General features: G+C 34.3%; 1 protein-coding gene and 1 pseudogene across 2 annotated transcripts in view; both read right to left on the bottom strand.

Moving 5' to 3' along the window:
* MAGI2 (membrane associated guanylate kinase, WW and PDZ domain containing 2) overlaps positions 1-27,293 on the bottom strand; it is a 1,385,030-nt gene that overhangs the window by 1,042,617 nt on the left and 315,120 nt on the right. The gene's annotated exons all lie outside the window — the stretch shown is intronic.
* Positions 16,546-16,794, bottom strand: LOC123811436 (annotated as a pseudogene).

Here is a 27,293-nt window from a genome sequence, read left to right as displayed (position 1 = left end):
TTAAACAACTGTGGGTCTTTTTGTTATAAAAGCTCAACTAATACCTGATAAAACCATTGGGCATTTTTAATTCTGGCTCCCTTACTTTGAGGAAATAACAATTTATCATAAACCTTGGTAGGCAACACATCCCTATAACAGCTAATTTTCTGACCCATGCAGGCTAAAGTAGCCACCTCTTCGCACCTGTGAGTGACTCTACTAGAACATGTACAACACTTCATTGTATCTATTTGTTTATAATGAATGAGTCTGGAAACTCATAGAAGACAGAAAGAGTACCTCACCCATCTTTGTTTCTCTAATTCTTAACATGGTATCTGACACACAGAAGGCACTCAAACAATGTATATTGAATGAATGAATTAATTAATTTTCATGATGAGAGAAAAATATCAACACCTGACAGTTTTATAAACTGTAATATTAATTTTGTTACCACATGGCTTAATTAAAAGTATTCCCATATATAATAAAAGAAGGGCCAAGTGTTCCTATACAAACTTGGGAAAATATGGCCTTTCCAAACAGATAAAAAAACTGAATCATTTGTTATTTACTAGAAATCTTTTACAATGTTTCAGATTTAGCACCTACAATGGCAGATTGAATGCTGTTATTGCCACTTTCTTCCTAAAGAGCAAATATCCTTCAAATTATTTGTTAATTGGTTCAAAAAATATATATATATGTACACACATACACACAAATACTCACAATCATTTTAAATGAGTTTGTCCTTCTAATGCCTGTAGTAAAGCCTGTTATCCAGTTAATGTTTAAGAAGTTAAATAATAAACATTGATGATGTCGACAAGTTAAAAATATTGGTAGAATACACTGTTTAACTGAAAAAAAAAAAAACAAACATAAAAAGTAAAACTAGTTGGTCTAAAAACAAATGAACCTGGAAATAGACGAGAGGATAAGAGGACAAGTATTCTCAAGTGCTATTCCCAGAGCATGATTGTGTATAGGAGACCAGACAGAGGTAAGACAAGAGAAATGTCTAATATGGCAGCAAAGTCTTTGCACAACAGGCTGACCATGTTTAATCCTTGACAGCATACAGAGGGAGAAATGTTTTCTAAAACTATTTCATTAAGAGAAACTCTTAGAAGCGGCCCTGCACATCTCTAGAGAGGAAGCTGGCTGGCTAAAGGCTAGCTTCTATAGTTGTTACTGCTGCGTTTGAGTGGTCTTTAATTTGACCCCTAAGTGACAGTCACACCTAGGAAAAAGAATCAGTAATGCATTTGACACAGACTGCTCTCCTGTAGCTGAGTAAAAGTCACAATTAGCAAGGTGGAAGAGACAAGCTATACCAAAAAAGGGACTTGCTCATGTCATCAAAAATCTTAAACACCCTTGGTGCCAAGTCTAAGCAGGGGATGTCAAAGTATTAGGGCCATGAGCTATTGGAGTCCAATGTCTTCTATTCCATAAATTAACAGTCAACGTATGAATTTAAGTAGTTCCTGAGACTGGCCAAGACCCAAGTTAATTATCATCAGAAATTTACTTGTAGAAAGGAGGATCTGGTGTTTCATTTTGTCCTTCCTTTTTTGCCACTAATTCTTCTTATGCTCAGAGTGACCATACATCTTAGTTTTCCCAAGACAGTCCCAGTGCATTCAACTGTGTTGGGAACTGCCCTGACTGGTATCAGAGGCTGAAACCCCCGCCTAGGCTAAAGCTAAGGGAACGCCCTTGGAACCGTGAGCCGGCAAGGAGATAAAAGCTTATCTTCCTGGCAGGAATGCTGCTTCTGCTGCTTTATTCATGACTGAACCCCCAAAAGCTTGGTCGGTTAGCCAAAGACGGGTAAGATTCCCCACGGGGAGAACGACCTAAGCCAGGCACGATCACTTTGGGAGGCCCCCCAAAAGAAGGACTTGGGGGGCTGCAGCAAAAGGGGGGTGATGGACCCTCGCTCCTTGGCTTTGACATAGCCTGAGTTCTCAGCGTCTGGGAAAAAAATCTCCTTATCTCTTGGTTACCTAGTTCCCTTGCTCCACCTAAGCCTGAAACAATGACAGGGTAGTACAGCTCGGTACTGAGAAGTGCGGATTTCCCGGGGTGATCAGGCCTAAGAAAGAACATGTAAATTACTGTGAAACCTTCTTTGTTTAGAATGCTCTCAGTTGAATGAGAAGGGTCTTAGGAGGAAGTTAGTTTGTTCCTCAGTCTTACAGCTCTTTGACCCCCCAACTCAATAGACGGGCAGAGTTCTTTGTTTTCTATAGTTCCTTACTTCCCCTAATGAGTATTGTACTTTACCTGAGTTATTATGTAGCATGAGCCCAATAAAAGCAGGTATGGACTGTAAATCGGCACGCTCCTCACTAGAAGGGGTGGCCATTTCGTCCCTACTTCTCCACAGAAACTAGTTTGTCTCTGTGCATGTGTGTTTTTTCTCGCGTGTTTATCGTCGAGCCATCCACAGCGTTCCGTGGTCACTGCTGGCCGGTGACCCATGCGCAACACAACTGGGACTTGATTCTTTATTTTATTCTCAAAATCCTTCCAGATAATAAATTATATTAGAGACCAAGTCTTTTAATTATATTTCTTAAATGGCTCTTGAACCTGTCCATGTTTCTTCACCTCCATTTTCTTCACACCTTCATTTTTCATGAGGACTCTTGCAGAAATCTCATATCTAGTCTTCTTCTACTTTTACACCTCCTCTCCAATTCATTTTAAATAATACTACAGAGTATTTTAAAAACAAATTATGACAATGCACTCTGTAAAACCCTTCCATTTTCCCATTTGAATTTAGATATATAAAGACCTGTATGACTCTGCCCTGCCTGCCCCTTTAACCCCAACTGGCACCACTGTCTCCTTTCTTTTCTGACTCTTTGGATAAATTAGACTTCTTAGCTGTCTCAGAGCTTTCACATTTGTTCTCTCTTTCTGTAACAGACTTCCTTCTCTTAATGCCCTTTTGATCTCAGTTTAAATGCCATTTCTTCAGAGAAAGCTTCACCGATTCCCACAGATGAGGCAAAATCCACTTGTATGGTAATAACAACAATGAACAACTCTTTATAGCAACCAGGCAGATAATTCTGTAATAAATATGTAAATGTATAATATACATATTCATAATATACATACATGTATGCAAACTATTCCATACGCAGTTTATATGGTCCACTGGGTTACAAGTTTCAGGAAAAGAAGGATTACATATATATTTTTTATCCTCACCAAAGGAAGTTTTTTCATTGTCCTTTGGTGAGGATAAAAAGGACAAAGGGAGGAAGGGAGAGAGAGAACTATCAACATGAGAGAAAGATCATATCTATTGGTTGTCTCTTGTATGCTCCTGGACCAGGGATGATATGCACCTGGTTCTAGGTTGAAACCCACAACCTAGACATGTGCCCCGACCAGGAATCAAACCCACAAGCTTGCAGTTACAGGAGGACGCTCCAACCAACTGAGCCACTCCAATCAGGGCAAAGAGGGATCATATTTAATCTTGTTTGTTACTAGGTCTCCAAAGCCTAAGCTTATAATGAATATTCAACATCTTTTTATAGAAATAATAAACAAATGGGTAGTTCTAATTTTAGGCAGCCAAATATAATCATAAATCATCTACTTATTCCTTGACTTTAAATGCCATCTTTGAATACATAAACCAATAGTTCATAATCTATATTACATTCTCTACATCTTAGTTGAGCACACATTAAACTAAATTTAGCCCATCAGACATAAGATTAAGATGAAAGGTGCATATACTTTGGCACATCCAATTATTTCATGTTTATCTAAATCATGTTAAGCTCATGCAACCAACATTTCTATTAAAGTTATTTCTCATCCTTTTATTTTTTCTGATTTCTTTTCATTTTTATAAAATAAAGAGAACTATCATAAAATATTCAACTAATTACACAAGTATAGATGTATAAAGATGCCTACACTGCTTAAAATGTTGGCAGAAGGAAAACACCATGATGCAATAGCTAGAAATATCTGTCAACTGAATTACAAAAAGTTGAATTATGTATATGAAAATCAACATGCATTATCATAAAATCAATATAAAAAGTGAGGACCACTTGTATTATGATTCATTTGATATTTAAGATGTGTATCTGATAGAGTGACTTCAACTACAATATAAAGAAAACTCAACTCATTGTGGCTTGATCATTGAAAATACTTGATTATCTCATATCCCAAGAACTCTGATTGTTGGCAGATCCAGTGTTTGTCATAGTTGCTCAAGCATCTCATTAGGAACTCAAGCTTTTTCTAATTTTTGTTCTTTTCTAGGCTTTTACCTCATTGTTATAACATGGTTGCTTTAGCTTCAGATATCAAAGCCTCCTGCAACATAGAAGGAAAGAAATAGCAGGAGAAATAGAACTTTTTTCTCTGGATTCTCTTTTTATCCAGTAAAAAAAAAAATCTTTTTCAGAAGCCACCTAGAGGACTACTTATTATGTCTCTTGACTAGAACTGGGTAACATGTCAACTCCAAAATATACCACTAAAAAGAGGGAATAAAATCATCATGACTGGTTTACAGTAATCATGATTTACCACCTGAGATGAGGAAAGGTTCACCTTCCCTGAGAACAAAGGACCTTAGCCCACTACATGAAAATATGAGTCAGATCTCGGCAACACTTTCAGCCATTGAGCTCTGAGGATCAGAGTTATTTCAGATCCTAATCAGATTTCTTTGAGTTAGAAAAGCAAAGTGATAATAGTGAACATAATTATGCAATTAAAATTTTCCTTCCAAAATAACTATGTTTAAAACAGAAATAAATTAAAAACAAAAACAAATTATTAGAAGCTTTCTATTTTTGAAAATATAAATATCTAGGCAGTTTCAGAGACTGAAATAATATGACATGTAAAAATAAACCTCTTTCAGAGCTTTTAATTGATGATCACAGCTAATACTAAATGGTGAAAGGTTTTATGTAGCTGTATAGCTTTCACAATCATATTACAGTTAAGGAGAACAAAAGACAAGCAAAAATATAGAGATTAATTTCATTTTCACACTCTCACTTCCACTCCATTGGCAATAATATTCTAAACCTTATATTGACAAAAGCAATGACAAAAACTACCTCAAATAACATTATCCTTTCAGTGGCATCCTGTAGTAATATTGGCTCTGGACCAAGTACCCAGGTACTAACTTGTTTAGTTTTAATTCAGAGCAGATGGACTAGGGTTCTCAAGGTCAAATTTAGAGAGCCTTCTTGGAGAATACCTCATGGTATTCTGTAACACAGCAGATGGTGAAGATATTTTAGGGCCATTTTCTTTTTTTTTTAATTTAATCAGTATTATCTTTTTTCCATTACCATTTAGTACCCTTATATGCCCCTCCTCCCAGCAATCCCACACTGTTGTCCATGTCCGTGAGTCCTTTTTCCTTTTTGTTCAAGCCCTTCACCCCCTAACTTATCCACCACCCACCACACAAGCTGTCATCCTGCTCTCTATCTATGAGTCTGTCTCCATTTTCCTTGTTAATTCAGTTTGTTCATTAGATTTCATATGAGTGAAATCACACAGTATTTATCTTTCTCTGATTAGCTAATTTCACTTAGCATAATATTCTTCAAGTCCATCCATACTGTCACAAAGTGTACAAGTTTCTTCTTTTTAGGGTTATTTTCAAGTGATGTCAATAAAACTTCATTTTTATCAATTGTCTTACACGGCTTCCATAAACATGATTTTCCTTCCGAATCAAGAATTACAATAACAGAGCTTAGCAGGGTTCTTTGGAGATGTCATTATCAACAATGACACACTGAGGATTTATATTCCGGGTTCTGAGATGAATTGCAGGAGAGGAAGCAGTGAATCTCCTGAGATAAATAGGCAGATATTGATAAATGATGTTATAATGCATATCTTGTTTTCCTGTGTAAGAGGAAATAGTTTCTACCTTTTGGTGTAGTAGACTTGTAAATTGGTGTTTCTTTTTGGGATACAAACACAATGTAATTCTTCTTTTTAACCCCTTGAGAAACTAAGTATGTTGCACTTACTATAGATGTCCAATAAGTAGTACTTTTTTCTTCCTTTTTTGGTATAACTTTTGTTTTTATTTTCAAGGTAAAATATTGTGATAAACATGTATCAGACAATGTCAGATATCTATTCCTCCCACTTTGATTTTCTCTGGGAAAATTAACTTATTCCTATTGCTTAAAATTGTATTGAAAAGATAATTCTTACTTACTGTATTCCACTTTCAAAGTGGACAATGAAAAAGTCTTACTTTCATTCATTACTTTTTCTAACGTGTCATGGCCTGGAAGTTAGCATCAATTAGGATAATAATACCTGTTATCCTGGAGTTTTAATCTTGGGTGATACAAGGATGAGAGGAAGTAGAGAATTCAGTTATCACAGAAGCAGAGGCAGCAGAAGTGATGCTGTACTAATTAAGACGGTCTCTTCTACTCTGGTTCCTATTTCCCAGGTCCCCTCCAATTCTTGGTTCTGGACCAATCTCAAGCCAGCTCTCATTTTTCTAACACATTCTTTTTTGCTTAACTAGATTTGATTTCTATTATTTGTAACAAAAAAGTTTAAAATAGAGAGAAGCAAAATTAGATAATAGAAATTAGAAATAGATAATAGATATAGAAATAGATAATAGAAATTAGAAATAGAAATAGATAATAGAAATACTATTTTGTAACCTCTTTTGCATTAATATCTTGAACATTTTACATGATCAATAAAAATAATATTACATATAAGCCTTAATGGTTGCCTAGCATATCTTTGTATGGATAGACTATACTAGAATCTATTTAATCAGTACAGGATATTTAGATTTTTTTAATTAAAAAATCATTATAAATAACCCTCTGATTAGCATCTTATGTAAATATTATATACAGGTTTCTTCTTTTGAAAATCTTTTTTAAGCAAGTTGTAATCTTTTTTTAAAAAAGATTTTATTTATTTATTTTAGAGAGATGGGGAAGGGAGGGATAAAGAGAGGGAGTAAAACACCAATGTATGGTTGCCTCTAGCACACTCCATACTGGGGATATGGCCTGCAACCCAGGCATATGACCTGACTGGGAATCAAATCAGTGATGCTTTGGTTCGCAGGCCTGTGCTCAATCCACTGAGCTATACTGGCCAGAGCTATACACAGTTTTGATATTTTTACTTTGTAATAAATTTCCAAATGTGAAATTTTGGAGACAAAAATAAAGAAAATTTTGAAGTTTTTCCTTTTTTTTTAATCCTCACCCACGGACACTTTTTCATTGCCTTTAGAGAGAAAGGGAGGGAGAGAGAGAGAGAAAGAGACTTTGATTGGTTGCTTCCCACATGCATGGACTGGTTATTGAATGCACCTGGACCGGGAATGGTGCCTGGAATACAGGCATGGCTGCTGACCAGGAATCAAACTGCAGCCCTTTGACCATGGGACAACACTCCAACCAACTGAGCCACACTGGCCAGAGTGCAATTTTGAAGCTTTGAATTATGCAGACATTTATCCTTTACAGGGAAGGTTGCACCTATTTACCGTTCTATTAGCAATACAGAAAGTTGTCCGTTCTGATAAAGCCTTATTCATTATTTCTGTTAAAAGATGGTGGATAGGAGGCTATAAAGCTACTCAACTTTACTTGTCCAAATGCACAATTTATGAAGCAATCAGTCTCTGTTGGAGAACCCCATTTAACAAAGGGGAAGAGTTACAATAGAACTCAATGTATGCCTCATACTATTTAAGAGTTTTCTATAGCCTTCTTAATACAACTGAACACAAACCAATTTCATTCATGGTTTTTAATGAATGGATCCTGCCAAAGCCCTCCTAGTGACTTAGAAGGAGACAGAGACAGAATCAAAGAAAACCCAGTCAGCTTTCATTATAGCTACTCCTCATAGCTGACTCATACAATTAATGCTTGAAAATGAAAGAATTTTATATCTATCAGAGGTATATTTACACATAAGGTACTATTAAAATCCATAATAAAGTTGGGATTCCATAAAAAGCCTGAAAAATACAATGTGTAGTCTTGGCCCACATGTATTCTCTAGATTGTTCTATAAAAATCACACGGCATCTTCCTGAATCAACTGGCCTTTATTTTAACTCATGTAACAATGGATGCTCTGACACAATGAATGAGGCCACCTAGGTACATCTGTGCTCAAGCACTAGTATCTTGGTAATTGGAGGCCAATCAGAGCCATGTTAGTAACTTAGCTGCTGTGTGCTGAGGAAATACACCCATAAACACAATTTTTGAATTTTTGTATTTTTCATGGCTAAACAAACACATTAACCCATGTGTATGTATGTGCATGTGTGAGTGCAGATATATGTGTGTGGGCATATGGGAGTGTGTATAATCCGAATAAATCCAAGGGCCTTGAGTGGCCAAAATTCAGTGAGGTGTTAAATTCAAAGATTCACAGTTCATGCAAGGAAAAAATAATTACAATACTCAAATTCTTAATTCACTCTCTCACAGATAAATGCATTTTAATGCACAGCAAGTATCTTGAGAATTATTTTCTCTCTGGCCCTGATTTTCTTAATATAGCAGCTGTTTCCTGAATCATTTGTTACAATCTCAATTCCCAGTTGTCCCAAATTCAGCCTGTGTCTTTTTTTATTTTTTTGCTTTCTTCCCACTGCCTCAACTTTCAGCTGATTATAATGTAGAATCATTTAGTGTCTCATTTCTTAAGCACCTTTGCTTAAAATACTATCTGATTAAATATAACAAACATGCAACCAATTGCCAACACTTGGTAGGCAGCTAGAAGCTGAGGAAAGTAGGGGACTACTGTGATAATTCAAATTTAATTGGTTTATATTTAATTATACATTAATAATGCTGTCCTTGATATATTCATATACAATTCATGACACAAAGACCTCATAAGGAGAAACCCTGGAATGAAGCAAATGGTTGAAGTACTCACACATTTACATATGAAGTTAAAAATGTGATTATCAACTCAATTGTCATAGATGCAAATGTTCTGAAAAAGCCTTAAACTATTCTAGTGACATAGTGTAACTATGACACATGGAAGGGTTTTTTGGCTATGAATTTAGATTGCTTTATTTCTAAAGCCACTATCTGTACTGTAAAGAACACACAAATGAATATTTGTTTTTTTTTTAAAGATCAACCTCCTAAGTATAAAGAATTTCACGATATATTATTGGTACCTAAAACTTTCATCTTTTCCTGTAAAAATAGTGAGGCACTTGTATAATTATGTGTTGGAAGGAGAAGGGGGTAAAAGATTGTCAGTACTAATGATTTGTCAGCAGAGCTCATCTTTTTACAATTTAATGTTAGCTGTAGACTGAGGTCTCGGCATCTGGGCATCCTTTTATTTTTCTCACAATTACTTACCTGTTTGCTGCTCCATATGTGCACAGTGACCCTTCCTTACTGCTCATTTTTATTATATGAAACATCCGTTTAGATGCATATGCTGAATTAATGGTTTTATACATCCCAAATTTATATTGATATCATAAATAGGCTCAACATTAATGAAATTCATTTTCTGACAATCCAAAATATGCAATCAATGAGAAAACACTTCTCTAGGGAGCAATAAAACTGAACATAATTAAAGAATGCTAGCTAGGCAGCTTGCTGTGTCTTTGAACAAGGGTCAATAAATTATGTATATTCTGTGTTTCCAGTTGTTGGCCTCAGTAGCTGCCTAACAACCAGGTAAAATAAATAATTGCTTACTCCTACTCACACCTATAATAATGTCTGCTAGAAATTGTGTTTTGGAGAAGAGTTAGTAAAGAGTTGACAAATGTATTGCAAAACATAACTATTACATAAAACAGGTACAGAGCACTATGGAGTCATTTCTTTCTACTCTACCTTCACCCTCAGTGACTAACCCACCAGAGGTCCTTTTAATTTTCTCCCAAATATTTTTAAAATCTGTTGACTTCTCTCCCTGTCCTAACACCCCAGTCCAGGCTGTGTAATCTGCTGTTGGTTTCTACAGTACTCTCCTCCACATTCACACTCTCTCCACCACAATCTATTATCTGCAGCAGCCAAAGAAAATTTTCAAAACCACATCTGATCCTGTCCACCCCTCACACCCCCAGACCTGCAACTGCTATATATCTTCCCTTTGTTCTTAGGATAAAAACCTATTTAACCCAGCCTCACAGCTGGGGCTCCTGCCTACTGTCTCACCTCATCTTAAATGCCCCTTTTCAATAGTATGCCCAAGGGCCTTTTCACAAAACAATCTTCTAGCCTTAGGATTGAGCCACCATCCTGAGACACTCTTACCCCTTCTCCATCATCATTTAATCTGATTAATATCTATTTATCTTGATAATTTCAGCTCAAAGGACATTACCTAATAGATGAAACCAAGAAATGCTAGAAAAGATCATATTCCTTACTTAAAAACTTCCCTAACAGTAATTTAATTTGATCACTGTGCAGTTTTTGTTTATACTTTCAATATTTTAAATACTCAATTATTGCCTGTTCCCTCAGCCAAATCATAAATTCCACAAACAAGATCAATATCTGTATCACTTACCATTGTATCATCATTGGCATTTGCATTGCCATTGTAGCCATTCAGTTAATACTTGTTGAATAATTGAAAAAAAAACATAAGATTAGGAAGGATAACATTAGTTGAAATGTGGGGTTCATTTATAAAGAAAAAATATTGAAAATCTTTTTTAACTAAAAATTGTCTTGTATACTAACTGTTAAAAATAGGTAAGTTCATAATGCAATGAACAAATATGTGCAAAATAAGAGTATTTTAGGATGCTGTGTCTTCTTCTTTTGCCATTCCAACACCCAAAACCAAGAAGGACACATGCTGATGTAGCTCATATCAGAGCTTTTTCCATGTGGGAATACATTACTTTATGAAAGGAAAAAGAACATTTCCAGAATAGATACTTCATAAAATTGTGAAATATCTATCAAGATACTTCAATAATTTTCTACTTAAAACACTGAAACTGAAATGAAACTTGACTCCTCAGATGTAATAATATTCTAGAAGTTGATCTTAATTCTTTAAGGGTTTCAAAACAATTGATAATATGAGCCACAACTACTGCATTGCATGGTATTAAGATCTGTTGCTTTTCTTTCTGAAATCACCTTGCTTTTGTTTTATTCAATGTATACATTATTTCTCCTGGGAGTACTTGAGGTTTATTGAGAAGCCAGTATTATTATTAATGCTTGCCAATGTCAAACTATAGAATAACTTGATGTAATCATAGCATGATGTTCATTAGGGTTTCATCACAACTGTGAAAGCCCCTTCTCCACTGAGCAGGCTTCATGCATATCCACATTCTTGGATAATTAAGAGCACTGACATTTTTATTTCATTTATTTTGTATAATAGTGTTCTTATGACAAATTTGTATACCATAAAATTCACTATTTTAAAATATATAATTCATTGGTTTTTCTAGGATATTTAAGAATTTGTTCAATCATCACTACTCTCTAAGCCCAGGATATTTACATCGTGTCAACACAATTCATACTCACTAACAGTTAATTCTCACCAGCACCCCACCTCTGGCAACCTCAAATTTACTTTCTGTCTTTATGGACTTGTCTATCCTGGACATTTTATATAGATGGAATCATACAGTGTGTGGCCTTTGCATAGTGTTTTTAAGCTTCATCTATGTTGTTGCATGCATCTGTACTTTATTCCATTTCATGACTAAATAAATACAGCATGAGTTGTTTCTACTTTTTGACTGTTATGAATAATGTTATGAATATTCATATAAAAACTTATCTGTAAATATATGTTTTCATTCTCTTGGTTATATATCTAAGAGTGGAATTACTGGGTCATAAACTTTATGTTTAATTTTTTTGAAGAATTGCTAAACTGCCCCCAAAGTGGCTGCACTATTTTACATTTCCATTAGCTACGTTCCAGTCTCTCCACATCCTTGTCAAGAGTTGTTATTGCCCATCTTTTTGATAATCACCATCCTAGTGAGAATGATCAAAACCCACTGGGGTTTTGATTACATTTCCTTAATGACTAGTGAGGTTGAAAATTTTTGCATGTGCTTTTGGATGTTTGTATTTCTTCTTTGAAAAAAATGTCTATCTAGATTTTGTCCATTTGCTAATTTTGCCTTTCTTTTATTAATGAGTTATAAGAGTTCTTTAAATAATTTGGACACAAGGCCCTTATCAGATATATTTTACAATATTTTTCTTTTGTTGTGTGGATCATGTGTTCACCTTTTTTACTGTTTTAATGGCTTGAGGAAGAGATCCAACTTCACTTTTCTGCACATGAATGAACCAGTACCATTTATTGAGAAGATTTTTATTTCTCCATTAAATTATCCTGGCATCTTTGTCAAAAATTAATTGACCATAAATGTATAAGTTCATTTCTGGACTCCAAGTTATATTCCATTGGTCTCTATGTCTGTCCTTATGACATTACCACACTCTTTCGAGACTGAGAAGTGTGAGCTTTGGTATTTTGTTCTTTTTCAGAATTGTTGAGGCTATTTGAGCTCCCTTGAAATGATGTATGCATTTTAGGACAGCTTTTCCATTTCTGCACAGAGATCTTGATAGAGATTGTACTGAATTTGTAGGTCACTTGGGAGGAATTGCAATCCTAACAATATTGTCTTCTAATCCATGACTTCTTTAATTTTTTTAGTAATTTTTATACTTTTCAGTGTTTAAGTCTTGCACCTCTTGGTTAAATTTATTCTGGGAAGAGAGAGAAAAAATGGCAGAGCATGAAGACCCTGGGCTCACCACCTCCCAATGAAAAACCAAAACTACAACTACATATAGAGTGCTTATCTTTAAGAACTATATGAATATTAGCAGAGCAGATTTTCTACAACTGAGGATATGAAGAAAAGGTCACACTGAGAAGGCTAAAAAGGGTAGAGGTGTGACCTAGTCAGGGCCTACATTCCAGCTTCACAAACAGGAGGGATATCACTATCACATAAGTCCCCGCTGTCCCTGAAGAGCCAAGGGTTCAAGACCTATATCAGATTTCCTTGCCAGGGAAATCTACACTGGAAAAAGAAGCCCCCACAACATCTGGTTTTGAGCTGAAAGGCTATAGGAAATTGAAACATCACCCTTAAAGGGCCTATAAACAAACTCACTCATTCTGAGTCCTAGTACAGGGGCAGCAGCTTGAAGATGTCTGAGTCATTACGTAAAGATTCACTGACTAATTTTAGGACAGTGTTGGAGAGGCAGCTGGAACTCTCCAAAGACAGAGTATTTTTCCTTTGTTTTGTTTTACTCACCTTCTACCACACTGGGTGGGTGCTGGGTGGTACCAATTTGGAACACAAAGAAATCCACAACATGACACATCAAAATTAAAATATCAAAAGTTTAGGGGAAGAGAGGATATTAAAAGCTGTAAGAAAAAAACAACCCCTATGAGAATATAAACTGATTTTTTATTAGAAACTTTGCAATCTAGAAGGGTGTGGCATGATATATTCAAAGTGATACACGAGAAAAACTTACTACCAGGAATCCTCTACTTGTCAAGATTATCATTAAGACTTGAAGGTGAAATAAAGTTTCTATATCATATGATTTCACTTATATGTGGAATCTAAAGAGCAAAATAAAACAATAAACAAATTGAAACAGACTCAGATACAGAGATCAGACTGATAGTTGCCAGAGAAGAGAGGGGGGTGGAAAGATGGGTGAAAAGGGGGAAGGGATTTAGAAGTACAAATTGGTAGTCACAAAATAGTCACAGGGAGGTAAAGTACAGCATAAAACATATAGCCAATGATATTGTAATAACTATGTATGGTGCCAGGTGGGCACTTAAAATATCAAGGGAACCAGTTTACAGATGACAGGTGGTTACTCAGCTTATCATGGTGATCACTTTATTAGGTAACAAATGTTGAATATGTTGTACATTTGAAATTGGTATAATATTTTATATTAACTATCCTATAATAAAATTTATTCTTAATCATTTATTCTATTGATACTATTATACATGTAATTGTTTTCTTAATTAACTTTTTGGATTATTCAATAGTTGTCTGTAGAAATTCAATTATTTTCTGTATATTAATTAATATTCTACAAACTTGCTGAATTTATTTATTAGTTCTAATAACTTTTTTGTATTTTTTTATAGTCCTTATGATTTTAAATATACAATTTAATGTCATCTGCAGGTAGATTTACTGCTTTTTTTGCAACCTAAGTGCCTTTCACTTTCTGTTTTTGCCTAATTTCCTTGCCTAGAATCTTCAGTACAATGTAGAATAGAGATGGTGCAAGTGTACATACTTCTCTTATTCTTGATTTTAGGGAAAAGTATTAGTCTTTCACCAATAAGTATGATGTTATGTGTGGGTATTTTTAGGTAAACTTTGTTAAGTTTAGGAAGTTTCCTTCTTTTTCCAGTTTATTGATTGTTGTATTATTATGTATTGTTTTTATGCAACAATTTTTATGTAGCTGTTGAGATTATCATGTTGTTTTTGCCCTTCTTAATACAGGAGATTACATTGATTTGGCTGATTTTCCTAGATAAGTAAACCTTACATTCTTGAGATAAATCTCACCTGGTCATCGTATGCAAGTCTTTTTGTGTTATTTTTTTTTATTAAGTTTGCTAGTATTTGTTGTTGAGATTTTTGGCATCTATATATTTATAAAGGGAATTATTCTTCAATTTTCTTTAAGAAAAATTATTATGCCTTTGGTTAATGTACCAGATTAACAACCTCATGGAATTACTTGGAAAGTCTTCCCTTGTATTCTAATTTTTGAGAGACTGTGAAAGATTGGTGTTAATTCTTCTTTAAATTTTTGGTAAATACACCACTGGAAACATCTAGGCTTGCAATTTTTTTTAGTATAAACATTTTTCATTACTAATTCAATCTCTATCTGTTAGAGGTCTATTCTGACTTTTTTATTTGTTCTTGAGTTAGTTTGAGAAACTTCGTATTTCTAAAAAATTGTCCATTTTATATAGCTTATCTACTTTTTTGGCATGCATTTGTCCTTCTGCTTATAATCCTTTTAATTTTGTAAGGTAGTTAGTGATGTCTCTTTTGTAAGTCATAATTTTTAGTAATTTGTGTCTTCTATGATGTTTTCTTAGTTGACCAAGCTAAAGGTTTATCAAATTTATTGATTTTTTCAAAGAACCAACTTTTAGTTTGCTTGATTTTGCTATTTTTTCCTATTCTCTATTTCACTTATTTCCACACTAATCCTTATTATTTGCTTCCTTCTGATTGTTTCCAATTCAATTTGCTTTTCTTTTTCTAGTCATAAAGTGGAAGATTAGGATATTAATTTAAAGTCTATCTTATTTTGCAAATGCATTTATAGTTATAAATGTCAATATTATCTAATATCCTTTCTCATATCTTTTTTATATCATTGGTTATATAAAATAAAAAAAGGCTACCACGTCATTGTGAATTTCTCAAGTTGCCCTTTAATAATCATTTCAAATTTTATTACACTGTGGTCAGAGAATATATTTTATATGACTTAATTTTTAAAATCAAGACTTCTTTATAGCCTAACACATGGTCTACCAGAAGTTGTTCAATGTGCCTTCAGAAGAATATATATTCTAGTGTTGTATTGGGTGTTTATATTATAAACACTCACGGTTTGTTATATTACTTAAGTATCTATTATTGAAAGCAGGCATTTAAGTCTTAAATTATTATTATTAAATTGTTATTTTCTTCTTTTGTCTTAAATTCTTCTTTATTTTTGAAGAATAGTTTTACCGAATTTAGAATTCATAACAGTCATTTTCATTCAGCATTTTGAGTATTTCATCTCACTACCTTGGTCTCCATGATTTTTGATGAGACTCATTTGTTGATCTTATTAAGGATCCCATGTATGTGATGAAGTTGGTTGAGGTTCTTGTACAGCCACATCAGTATTTTTCATCAACTTTGGAAATTTTTCAGCTATTATTTCTTCAAATTTTCTGTCTGTATTTTTCTCTTGTTTTAGAACTCTTCTTATGGATATGTTAATATATTTGGCAATTTTTTTAGATTCTCTAAAGTTTCTTCATTTTTTTCTTCATTATTTTTTCTCTGTTGCTTATCCTGCATAATCTCAATGAGACTGTCTTCAACTTGACTGATTCTTTATTCTGTCAGTTCAATCCATTGTTGAACTTCTTTAGTAAATTTATCATTTTGGTTAATATACTTTTCAATTCTAAAATTTCTATTAGTTTGTTCTATAAACCATATTTTTATCACTCCTTCCTTTTTATTGAGACATTGTTCTCATACTTTCCTTTAATTATTTTTTTATAGTTTTAAATATTTATTAATCAGTATAAACCCCAACAGAATACATCAATATGATTTCATGCATTTGGAGGGGAAATATTTCCTGGTTAAGTGGAAAATTGTGCAGATGTCTTCTGGAATACCTTCATTCTAAGAAGCTTTATAGTGAAACATCTCATTTAGAAGTCTGGACCTTCTTTCTTCAGTTTGCTGACATATACATTCACTAAGTGGAACTTATTCATTGGGACCCAGCTTAGTCTAGGGTTCTGGGTTATTTTTTTTTTTTTGTCCCAGGAGACATCTGGATTGAACAATGCCAGGCATATGACATATAGCACTGCTCCAGTACCTCTGGACACAATTAATGCAAAGAGGGGAATGAAGCTTGGATGCTTCTTGGCTTGCCTGATGCTATGATGGAGCATGGTTGCGGCAGAGGGCCCAGAAGCAGAGAACAAATACTCCTTTAATTCTTTAGACATTGTTTCCTTTAATTATTTGTATTATAGTGAATGTAAAGTCCAAATCCAATATCTAGGATTCTTCAAAAAGAAGTTTTATTGACTGCTCCCCCTTGTATATAGACCATATTTTCCTATTTCTTTGCATGCTTTATATATTATTGTAAAAAACTGGAGATTTTAAATGACATAAAGGGAAATATGATTCCTTTGTCCAGGGTCGACTTTTGTTGCTGTGTTGTTATTGTTGTTGGATTATTTTGACTCCCTGGACAAATTTTTTAACATTTTTAAACCTGTAATCCTGGTTCTTTATAGTTAGTTAAGTCACTGCTTCGTTAACTTAATGGTCAATTAATGATTTGACAGAGATGTACTTAAATTCTTTGAAGCAATCAGTTCTCAGCCTTTGCTAAAGGCCTGTTTGTGGATTTTACAGCACATCTTCAATGGCAGAGGGTTTACAACCGTGTCTTAGCCTTCACTTCAGACTCACACAGAGCTTAAAGTTCCACCACAGATGAGAGCGTAGGACCTTTTCATATGTTTCCTAGATATGTGAACAGTCCTGTCCATGCATGTTGCTTTCTGGATTCCCAAAAATATGTTTCCAAAGCCTCCTGTGGATCCCATTCCACATTGTTTCCTTTTAGGGTTCTTGACCATCCTCTCATTATCCCTGTATGCTAATGCCACCTCAGGCAGCAGTATCAATAAACAATTGCTACTATTTTTTTTTCCAACAAATATCCTGAGGATGAGGCAGGGAGTGTTCTGAGTTAGGTCAAATAAAGGAAAATCCTGACAATGAAACTTCTCAGCAATCTGCTAGTTAGGTCAAAATAATGATGATTTCTGAGACTTTTGGAAAATTCTAAGCCCATTTTGTCCCCTAAGGTACCGGTTTTCACAGCTACCGCAGTTAAGAGCCTATTGGTTTTCAAACCTACCATGTAGAGCTAAGGAGAGGAATGTGGGGTTAAGGAATATTAAAATATCACAAAGCTCCCTGTTGTTAAATGAAATTCAGCTAGTTTTCCTATATACTGTTATGCAGACTGCTGTAAGCTTTCTGTTAGTTCCTAGAGTACTAAAAAAAGTTGATTTGGACATTATTTGAAAGTTATGATGCTTCACGGAGGTGTGGATTTTCAAAGGTCCTCATTCTGTCATGCTGCAAATGATCTGCTTTTCTTTTGTTTCTTAAGTTTATCTTTATTTTAGTGAGCATAATTGAAAGATTTTTCCCAACTTAAAGTACTGAGAATTAAAATGTTTTATCAACATGTGGAAAGTTTTTAAACATTTTATTATATAGGTCAAAGTATGCATTTGTAAATATAGAAAATATTCCATTATTGAGTTTATGTAGCTGCTGCTGGTAGTTAAGGAAGAGTCTGACATTTTCTAAAAGGTATAAACATTTCAGTACTCATTTGCTTAGTTCAGGTCTACCATTATGTAAATATAAATAATTTATTTGGGCATTTTATAAGTATTTGGGGTCTAGTTACTGGAAATAAAAAGATTCAATTTACTACTTCTTTGTCATACAAAGATTAATTTAAAGCAACCAAATATAGCCTATCCTACTCTTCTGTAAATAAAAAAAGAAAAGAAAAAAACTGACTTGATTTCAAGGAATCCATGAATTCAGGATAGTTTCTCCAAATAAAAAAATAGTTCAATAGAATTGTCTTCTGAGAATTTCAACAAATATTCAGGAGTATTTTGCATTCAAATCAAAGATACTCATTTTAGAGTCAAGCTTTGTGATGTTTTTGGAAGTAAAACAAAACAAGGTTGCTCTCCCTCTGTCTGCATAGATAGTTATGGGTTTATTTGTGTGGATCAATCCATGAAAGAATGAGATCTTTTAAAGATTTCTTAAATTATTTTTTATAGTCACCATTTACTGTTAACATAGATTTAATACTATAAATTTCAAAGTTATGCAATGTTTAAACAAGGTTTCTATAATGAATACAAAGTTATAAATGTAAGGTTATAAAGTGTTAAATGTTTAACCAAGGCTTTAAAAATAAATCAGTGTTGAATTTAATAGATATTCATGTATACTATCAGTGATTAAAACTGGAAGATTTCACCTCTAATGATAAATTATATTTTCTTCTTTTAAGAAAACCACGTTCATTGAATCTCATTTATAGCAATAGAAATTCATAGCTGAATTTTTTTCTTGTTTACTCTGATTCAGTTTTTTTTCAATTATGAATAAGCAAAAATTGATTACCTAATAGCATAGAAAATACTTATGGCCATATATCATTTTCTGTTATTAATAATGGGTAACTCTACCTTTCATATTACTTTTCTAGATTCATTTCCTCTTTCTTATCTGCATTTTGCTTGATTTTACCAAAATGCTTTCCCAAAAATATATCCTACTTTGTTTGTAAGTAGAAATAGTAGTTGTAACTCTTCTCTTAGACAATTTAAGAGACAAATCCTGAAAATTATCATTTAACTGGTTTACAAGGTAACAATTCCTTGAATGACAGCATATGACACAATTTTAGGTGACTGGTTCACTTAAAAGATGTACAGATTTTATAGATACCAGCAAAGAGGCAAATCCGAATCTAAAGCTCATGAGATGTGCATACAAAAATGAATAAATTAAATACATGAGATCTAACTTTAAAATAAATTGAGGTTAGATAGATAGAAATGCCTTGCTTGGGTTTCCAAACCTCTTGTTACAGAAATAAAAAACTTTATTCTCTATTTGAGAAAGAATTCAAACCTACATAGTAAGTCATATCCATGGTATTTGTTGACCACAACAAAATCCTACTGAAGGTGAATTCTGACACTCTTTTAAACATCGAGTGGAATTTCATTCTCATACTAGCTGTGACTGCTTCCTAGATTTATCACACACTATGCTCATGATAGTGTACAACTCAGCACCTATTCCGTCTTTTTCACTGCAGCTCTGGTGTTAAGATTCTTAAGAGAATTTTTCCTCTTGTAAAACCTTAAATCTTCCTTTTTCATTATACTTTAGCACTTTGAAGTTTAACCGAGATTACCTTTTATTGTCTCCTTTTCCTAGACTGTCTTATTCAGCATTTATGCACAGTATATTTGTTAGCTCTTATCCGTGGTTCTCAGAGTGCTCAGTGACTTTCAGTGTTGACTATATTGTCTCTCAAGCTCCTCATCACTGAAGATAAGTCGTCTTATCTTCACCTCCCACCTCATCAACAAAAACAAGAAAGTCTTCCCTTCAAAGAAATCTTACATCTCAGTAGTCTACAAAATGTCCTACCAACCATAATTATTCTTTCAGAGAAATATTTCTGATGTAACCATAATTCATTTAAAAGAGAATGTTTGTATTACAAGATTTCAACTATTGTCAATTATTTCTAAGGCCAAATAAACTGAACAAAAGGGAACATATAGTGTTATTAATATCATGTAGAATTAATTTATTATTTTAAAATTGTAAAGACAAAAATTAGCCTTTAAAATATTGGGTTTAGAAGATTACAGATAGCAGAACATTATGCTTTAAATACTATTCTATATCTCTGTCTTCAAAGAAGTTGGACCCAAGGAAGGAACACACCCATGCACATCATAATTACATTACCCAAGATTAAAGATAAGGAGAGAATCATAAAAGCAGCAAAAGAAAAGGACACAATTACCTACAAAGGAGTTCCCATAAGACTGTCAGCTGATTTCTCAAAAGAGACTTTATGGGCAAGAAGGGGCTGGGAAGAAGTATTCCAAGTCATGAAAGGCAAAGACCTACATCCAAGATTGCTCTATCCAGCAAAGCTTTCATTTAAAATGGAAGGGCAGATAAAAGTGCTTCCCAGACAAGGTCAAGTTAAAGGAGTTCATCATAACCAAGCCCTTATAATATGAAATGTTAAAGGGATTTATCTAAGAAAAAGAAGATAAAAAATATGAACACTAAAATGACAGTAAACTCAGAATCATTAACAACCACACCTAAAACAAAAATGAAAACAAAAACAATCTAAGCAAACAACTAAAACAGGAACAGAAACACAGAAATGGAAATCACATGGAGGGTTATCAACAGGGGAGTGGGAGGGGAAAAGAGGTGGAAAAGGTACAGAGAATAAGTAGCATAGATGGTAGGTAGAAAATAGACAGGGGGAGGGTAAGAGCAGTATAGGAAATGTAGAAGCTAAAGAACTTATATGTACGACCCATGGACATGAACTAAAGGCGGGGAATGTGGGAAGGGGTGTGCAGGATGGAGGGTAGTGAAGCGGGGAAAATGAAACAACTGTAATAGCATAATCAATAAAATATATTTTAAAAAGAAAAAAAAAGAATTTTAATAGAATCCTGAAAGCCACAGGTAGGCAAACTTTTTCTGTCGTGTTAAATACTTCAGGGTTTGCAAAGCTATGCTGTCTTTGTTCCAGCTGCTGAACTCTGCCATCACAGAAGTAACGGATAGTGAATGGAAAAAGCTGAGATCCAATAAAACTTTACTTACGAACACATGGGTTAGAACCATTTGTCATTGTTATGGCAAAATATTATTCTTTAGATTATTAAAAACCATTTAAAATGTAAAAAAATAAAAATGTTTTGTAGACCATAGTAAAATATGAAAGAAGATTTCACTGTAGTCTGTAGTTTGCTGCCTTTCTTCTAAATCATTATATTGAATTTTATTTTTTAATAGCCTTTGATGAACACTGTGCTGAATATTAACTAGAAGAATATTCATGATTTTCCATAAAGAATAATATTTTACCAGATTTCTCAAAAGTCTTATTTTTTTTTAAATCAAGGTATGTTGCATTTTTCTGAGCAGTAAAAATAAAACAAAAAAAACAACAGACAAAATGAAGAATACAGGTCAGATTTCAAGCTTTTAGGAAATTCATCTAGATGGTAAGTTTTAATATAAATTTATATTTTTTAGTTCAGTTAAATGATTAGAGTTTGGATACAATTGGGCTCTGTTTGATTTGCTAATTGTGTGTCTTGTAAAGATTCTAAAAGCATTCATTTATAGGACATGTGACATAGATAAACTATATCATCACTTCCAAAGATAAAGTTCTTAAATAATACCTTGATTTTGACATTGCAAAACCTAAGTTTCTAAGGAAAAATTAGGTTTGAAAGACCAAGAAAGTATATGAAAATAATTAATTTTAACCTTCCCCCCAAAATTAATAGCACCAAAAACAAGAAAAACAGACACCGATGCTATTTATATACCATGAATGAGTAATTATCTATTCCATGCTATTGATTTCCATATGCAATTTATTATTTCTTGGAAACTTTCAGGTTCTATGCAATCTCTGGTTTTAACCAGATGTTTATAGAGATTTTTCATTGCTACAGGCAGTACACAAGCTAGGAACTACTTTGCATATACTCTTGTATGCAAATGTTCAGGGTATTTCTGATTTTTTAACTCAAGAATTGATGGTGTCTGATTCCTAAAGCCCATGTCTTCCAGGTTTTAAATTTATCTCTTTTCAGACTTCATTACAACGACCTTTGGTGTTATTAGCAATTCCCCACACCTCTCTACTCTAACTTTATTATATCATTCTCTCTTTCTAGTTTTTTTTATATTGTAACAAGCATAACCCACAACTTACTTATAATAAAACCAATATTTTCACAGTTGCCTTAGAGCTATATAAAAGTAAATTTGTCTAAATTTGACTTATGTTCTTTAGATCATGAATTATGAAGAAATTTTTAAAATGAAATTCATGAGCTGCTCCAACTCTAGTATTTTGTAAATACTAGAGGCAACCAAGGCCCAGTTTTCTCAATGGCTTGGTCTGGAATGCAGACACCAAATACACAGAACTAATAATCACAATACACAAAATGAGAATGAGTCATGAATGGAGAAGCTCAATTCTTAGAACACGAGTCTCTAGGCTCAGAATAACTAGCACTGACAACCTAAGGCACGATGTGCCTATTCAGGACGTAGAAGAGGTCTGGAGTATGGGGTGGGGATGAGGTTATGGATAGAAGTGTGCTGGTTATGCACTGTTGCTTCTCCACACCCACTTTCTCCTTTTCTCTGCCCTGGGAGTCTGGCCTTCGTAAAAGACATGGCCTGGATCCCGTGCCCTGAGGTTTCCATTAGATTAAGCCAATCATAGGCATATGTGAGAGATACAAGTGAGAGAGGATAGAGGCCAAGGTGAGCATTTCCCAGTGCCCTCCCTGCCAGGAGGCAGTTTTGGCTGCAGGTGTGTCCTCCCTACAACCACAAGACTTATCAAGAGGTTCCCCCACTATAATCATCACTCTCTGCTGCCTGCCATGCACCCTCTTGTCTCCTATGTAATAGCTTGTTTTTCTTGCTCGTGTAGTGCCCCATCACCCTCCTGAGTTCATTGCAATAAGCCTGCCCCCACCTTTACAAAGGTGCTTTCATTTGCTAGGTGCTGGGGAAGAAACAGAACAGGCTGGTAAAAGGGTACAAACTTTCAGTTGTAAGATGAATAAGTGACAATCTCACGTAAAACATGGTAACCATACATAATAACACTGTTATAGTTGAACTTTTCTTTTTCTTTTTTAATGTTTTATTTATTTATTTTTAGAGAGAAGGGAAGGGAGGGAGAAAGGGAGGGAGAGAAAACATTTATGTGTGAAGGAAACATCCATTAGTTCCTCCTCGCATGCCCCCAACCTGGCACCTAGCCTGAAACCCAGGCACTGTGACAGTGACTTTTTGGATTGCGGGACAATGCCTGACCCACTGAGCCATACCAGTCAGGGGTATAATTGAAATTTTCTAGGAGACAAACTTAAATGTTCTCACCAAAGTGAAAGAAAAAGATAAATAAGTGAGATGATGATGTGATAATTAGAACTCAATGGGGGGAATCTTTTCTTAATGCGTGCGTATATTAAATCACCACATTATAAACTTTAAATATCGTACAATTATATTTGTCAAATACACCTTAACCAAGCTGAGAATGCATAGCTTAAAATTGTATAAAATCTGTATTTTAAAAATTTATAAAGTATTACCTGAGAACAGCAAAGTCAAATTAAATAAATGGAAAAATATGCCAAAAAGAATTTCTAATCAGTATCTCCTATTGTTTCTCCTTCTCTTGTTGAATCCTGATACACAGATTTATTTTCTAGAACTCAGAATACCTACCAATCAAGAATATTAGCCAAATTTAAATATTAATTAACCTATCATTGAAAGATTAAGGAGCAATATTATGAGATACCTGTCCGCCTAAAGGTTTCTTTGTATTTTACCAGTGTTCCTGTTCTAGTGTGTTCCCTAGGACACACTGATCTTTCATTTCTATAGCACACCTCATGCAGGGTGTTCCAAGCACTGCACCCTGTACTAGGTCCTGGTGGTACAGATGAAAATACCAAGCGTTGGTTGTACAGAAACCACAAACAAAATTTAAGTAGGTACATTTTAATTCAGCATAGTTAGTGGCTAGACAAAAAATTACTTGTAAAGGGTCCGTGGAAGAACAGAACAGCTGGCTCCACAGACAACCCTCCTCTGTATCTTTGATAAGGTTCATGGCAATCTCCACTAACAGTACTAATCTTCAGCCCAGCAGCCACACTGCCTGGTGTCTGCCTGAAAGACCTGTGCTCTTTGGTAAGTGCAGCTAAGCACTCTACATTTTATCCTATATCACTAAATCCTGAAGTTTGTCCTTTCAAATCCTTGAAGAATTTTCATTCTCAAATTTCTTTATGTAAATAGTCCTTATTGAAAAATTCTCTTCATGCTTGCTGGAAAATAAACACCATATTTTGCTCTCCACTATTTCTGTATGTCAGGCATCAAATATGCGTGGCAGATTTCTGACTTAACAAATAGTCTTAGTGCTTCAGCTTTTGCTGCAGTTATGTGAGTTTCATATTCATCACACATCTCCAAAATACTTCACAGCTTACTAAAACACTCTAAGGTATAGTACATGAAAAGCACTATGTAATCCCCAGCAGAGTGCAGAATGAACAATCCTTATTTAATGATTAATGACTCTTTTAGCTGCAGAACTAACTTATGAAACTCAATTTTTTAGGCGTGGAACTATGACTCAGATGATTATATTTAAGAGACAGGAAAAGTTAAGCTTCCCATTTCCTGCTCAGTAGCTATTTACTTACACTATGTACGGTATGTAATCATGAATTCTAATAAGAACAAATTCACATCTGCTCAAGTCTCAACTAAATGAATACGGCTTATCCACTCTGCTTAGTGTCTAGAAAAGCATAAAATTTAAACGTTTCTTCCCATCACACTACATGCTTCTCAGCTGTCTCTGTTCTACCACTAGCTGTTGTGCACTCAGGAATTTAAAATAATTTTAATGTTATCATGGCAAAATGTTACTTATTTCATGAGCGACACTCATATATAAGGAATCAAATCCAACTGAACTGTATTTTTGGACTATCTGTGACAACATTTGTCTCCACTGCATAACAGTAAACTCTTGAGATGTAACTTTATCTCTAAATCTAGTCATCTTCTGTCATTGTTCCCCAAAGAGGAGAGAGTTTTCTCTGACAGAGGCTGCAGAACTGTCTTCACCAAGCTGGATTATTGCTACGATGACTGATGGTGCAGAGGCCATTTTTGGGCTGGAAAGAGAGAACTCAACACTCAGACCTTTCCAGGTACCTCTCCCACTCCCTCCCCTGGGGCAGGAGTCCAGTGAACTTTTTCCTGTTTGACCTGACAGGCATTTCCTGGGCCATTGTGTTCATTCAGTGGAGCCTGCAGGCCGTCACCTTACAGCCCCAGGTGGCCTTGGAACAGCCCCAGGAGCCTTTGAGAAGGAAGCAGCCCCTCTCAGCCCACTTGGACCATGATTTTTAAAAAATCATGATTTAATTTCAAGTGTTTCTGTTCCAAGGAAGGATGAAAAACTTTATTTAAAATGATTTTTAACATTATGAAAAGCTTTTCAGACTCTAAATGTTTTTTTAAAAAAATCTCTAGTCATCTTCAAAATAATCCAGTGTTCACTTTTTTGTTCAACATTAAAAACTTGCATTAAACAGACTTTCAGAATCACAGATGGCTCAAATACACTGATAAATCCATGTTTACCTCAAAATAAGTTTTAAGTATGACAAACTGCAAAAACAATTTACAGAGAATAATACCCCCAAAACAAAACCCAGAATTTTAGCATTATGAAAAGAACATCCTTGAATGTGCCTGTTGAAATGAAAGCACTGCAAGTAGCTTAATAATGAAAAATATTTAGATTCTAATTTACAGCCAATTTCAGTCAAATTTTAAAAATTATAAACAGGAACTACCAATAGATGTGGACACATAGATGAGCATTATGCTAAGTGAAAAAATCTAGACTCAAAAGTTACACACTATGTATTTACATCACAGTCTGGAAAAGGAAAAACTATAGGGATAAAGAACAGATCAATGATTGCCAGCAATTAGGGCTGGGAGCAAAAAATGATTGCAAAGAAGCATGAGGGATTTTTTGTGTTATGGACTGGTTCTGTATCATGATTGCATTTGTCATATTTATATAGCTTCATGACCAAAAGATTGAGTGTATATAAATTTAAACAAAACTCTAAAAAGTGAGGAAATGAATCATAAAAAGAAGCATGATATTTTCATAAAAAATCACTGAAGATCAACTCAATCAAATCATATTTTTGAATGGAAACAAACCTTGTTAAGCATTTTACAAATAATAATAATCTTGATTGTCTCTGAAACAGTTTCAAACTAAGTCAAATGTAGATGTGGACCAAGTGCAAATATTATTTCCACACATCGAACTACGTAGAGCACTTTTTCTCAACCAGGAAAAATAAACAGATCCTAAATAATCTTAAGTTTTTTCTAAGTGTTTAAGAAAAATATCACTGTCTTTGCTTAATGTAGTGTTTTACCCTTTATTGGTTGGTTCCATGTCATCTTTGATTCCTTTATTCCTAATTTCATACCCTTCCGTCCCACTTAGAGGGAATCATTCTATCTTCCACCAACTTTGGAAATTTATTTCTCAAGTTTTGACACTATACCAGCATTTCTTAATGTGTGAAATCAGTCACTTACAACAGTAAACTGAACAATGACTCCCCAAAGATGTCCATGTTTTGATCCATGGAACCCATGAATATTTTTCCATTACATATGGCAAAAAATGTCTTTACAGATGTAATTAAGGCTACAGATCTTAAAACAAGAATATTATTCAGGTGGATGCAGTCTACTTACATAAGCAATGAGCTACTTCCAGGTAAGGGCAAGACAGTTGAGGCAGAAAAGAGGTCAAAGAAATAAGAAGCAGGAGGACTCAGATACTCATTACTGACATTGAAGAGCAAGGAAACCATGGACAAGAATATAAAGGAGACTACTAGACTCAGAATAAACCCCAGCCAGCAGTCCCAACAAAACAAAGACTTGA

The sequence above is a fragment of the Phyllostomus hastatus genome, unplaced genomic scaffold, assembly GCF_019186645.2.
Source record: "Phyllostomus hastatus isolate PE091 unplaced genomic scaffold, TTU_PhHast_1.1 phas_scaffold_78, whole genome shotgun sequence".
NCBI lineage: Eukaryota > Metazoa > Chordata > Mammalia > Chiroptera > Phyllostomidae > Phyllostomus > Phyllostomus hastatus.
The sequence above is the reverse complement of the archived record's forward strand: the minus strand, read 5'-3'. Positions and strand labels throughout refer to the sequence as shown.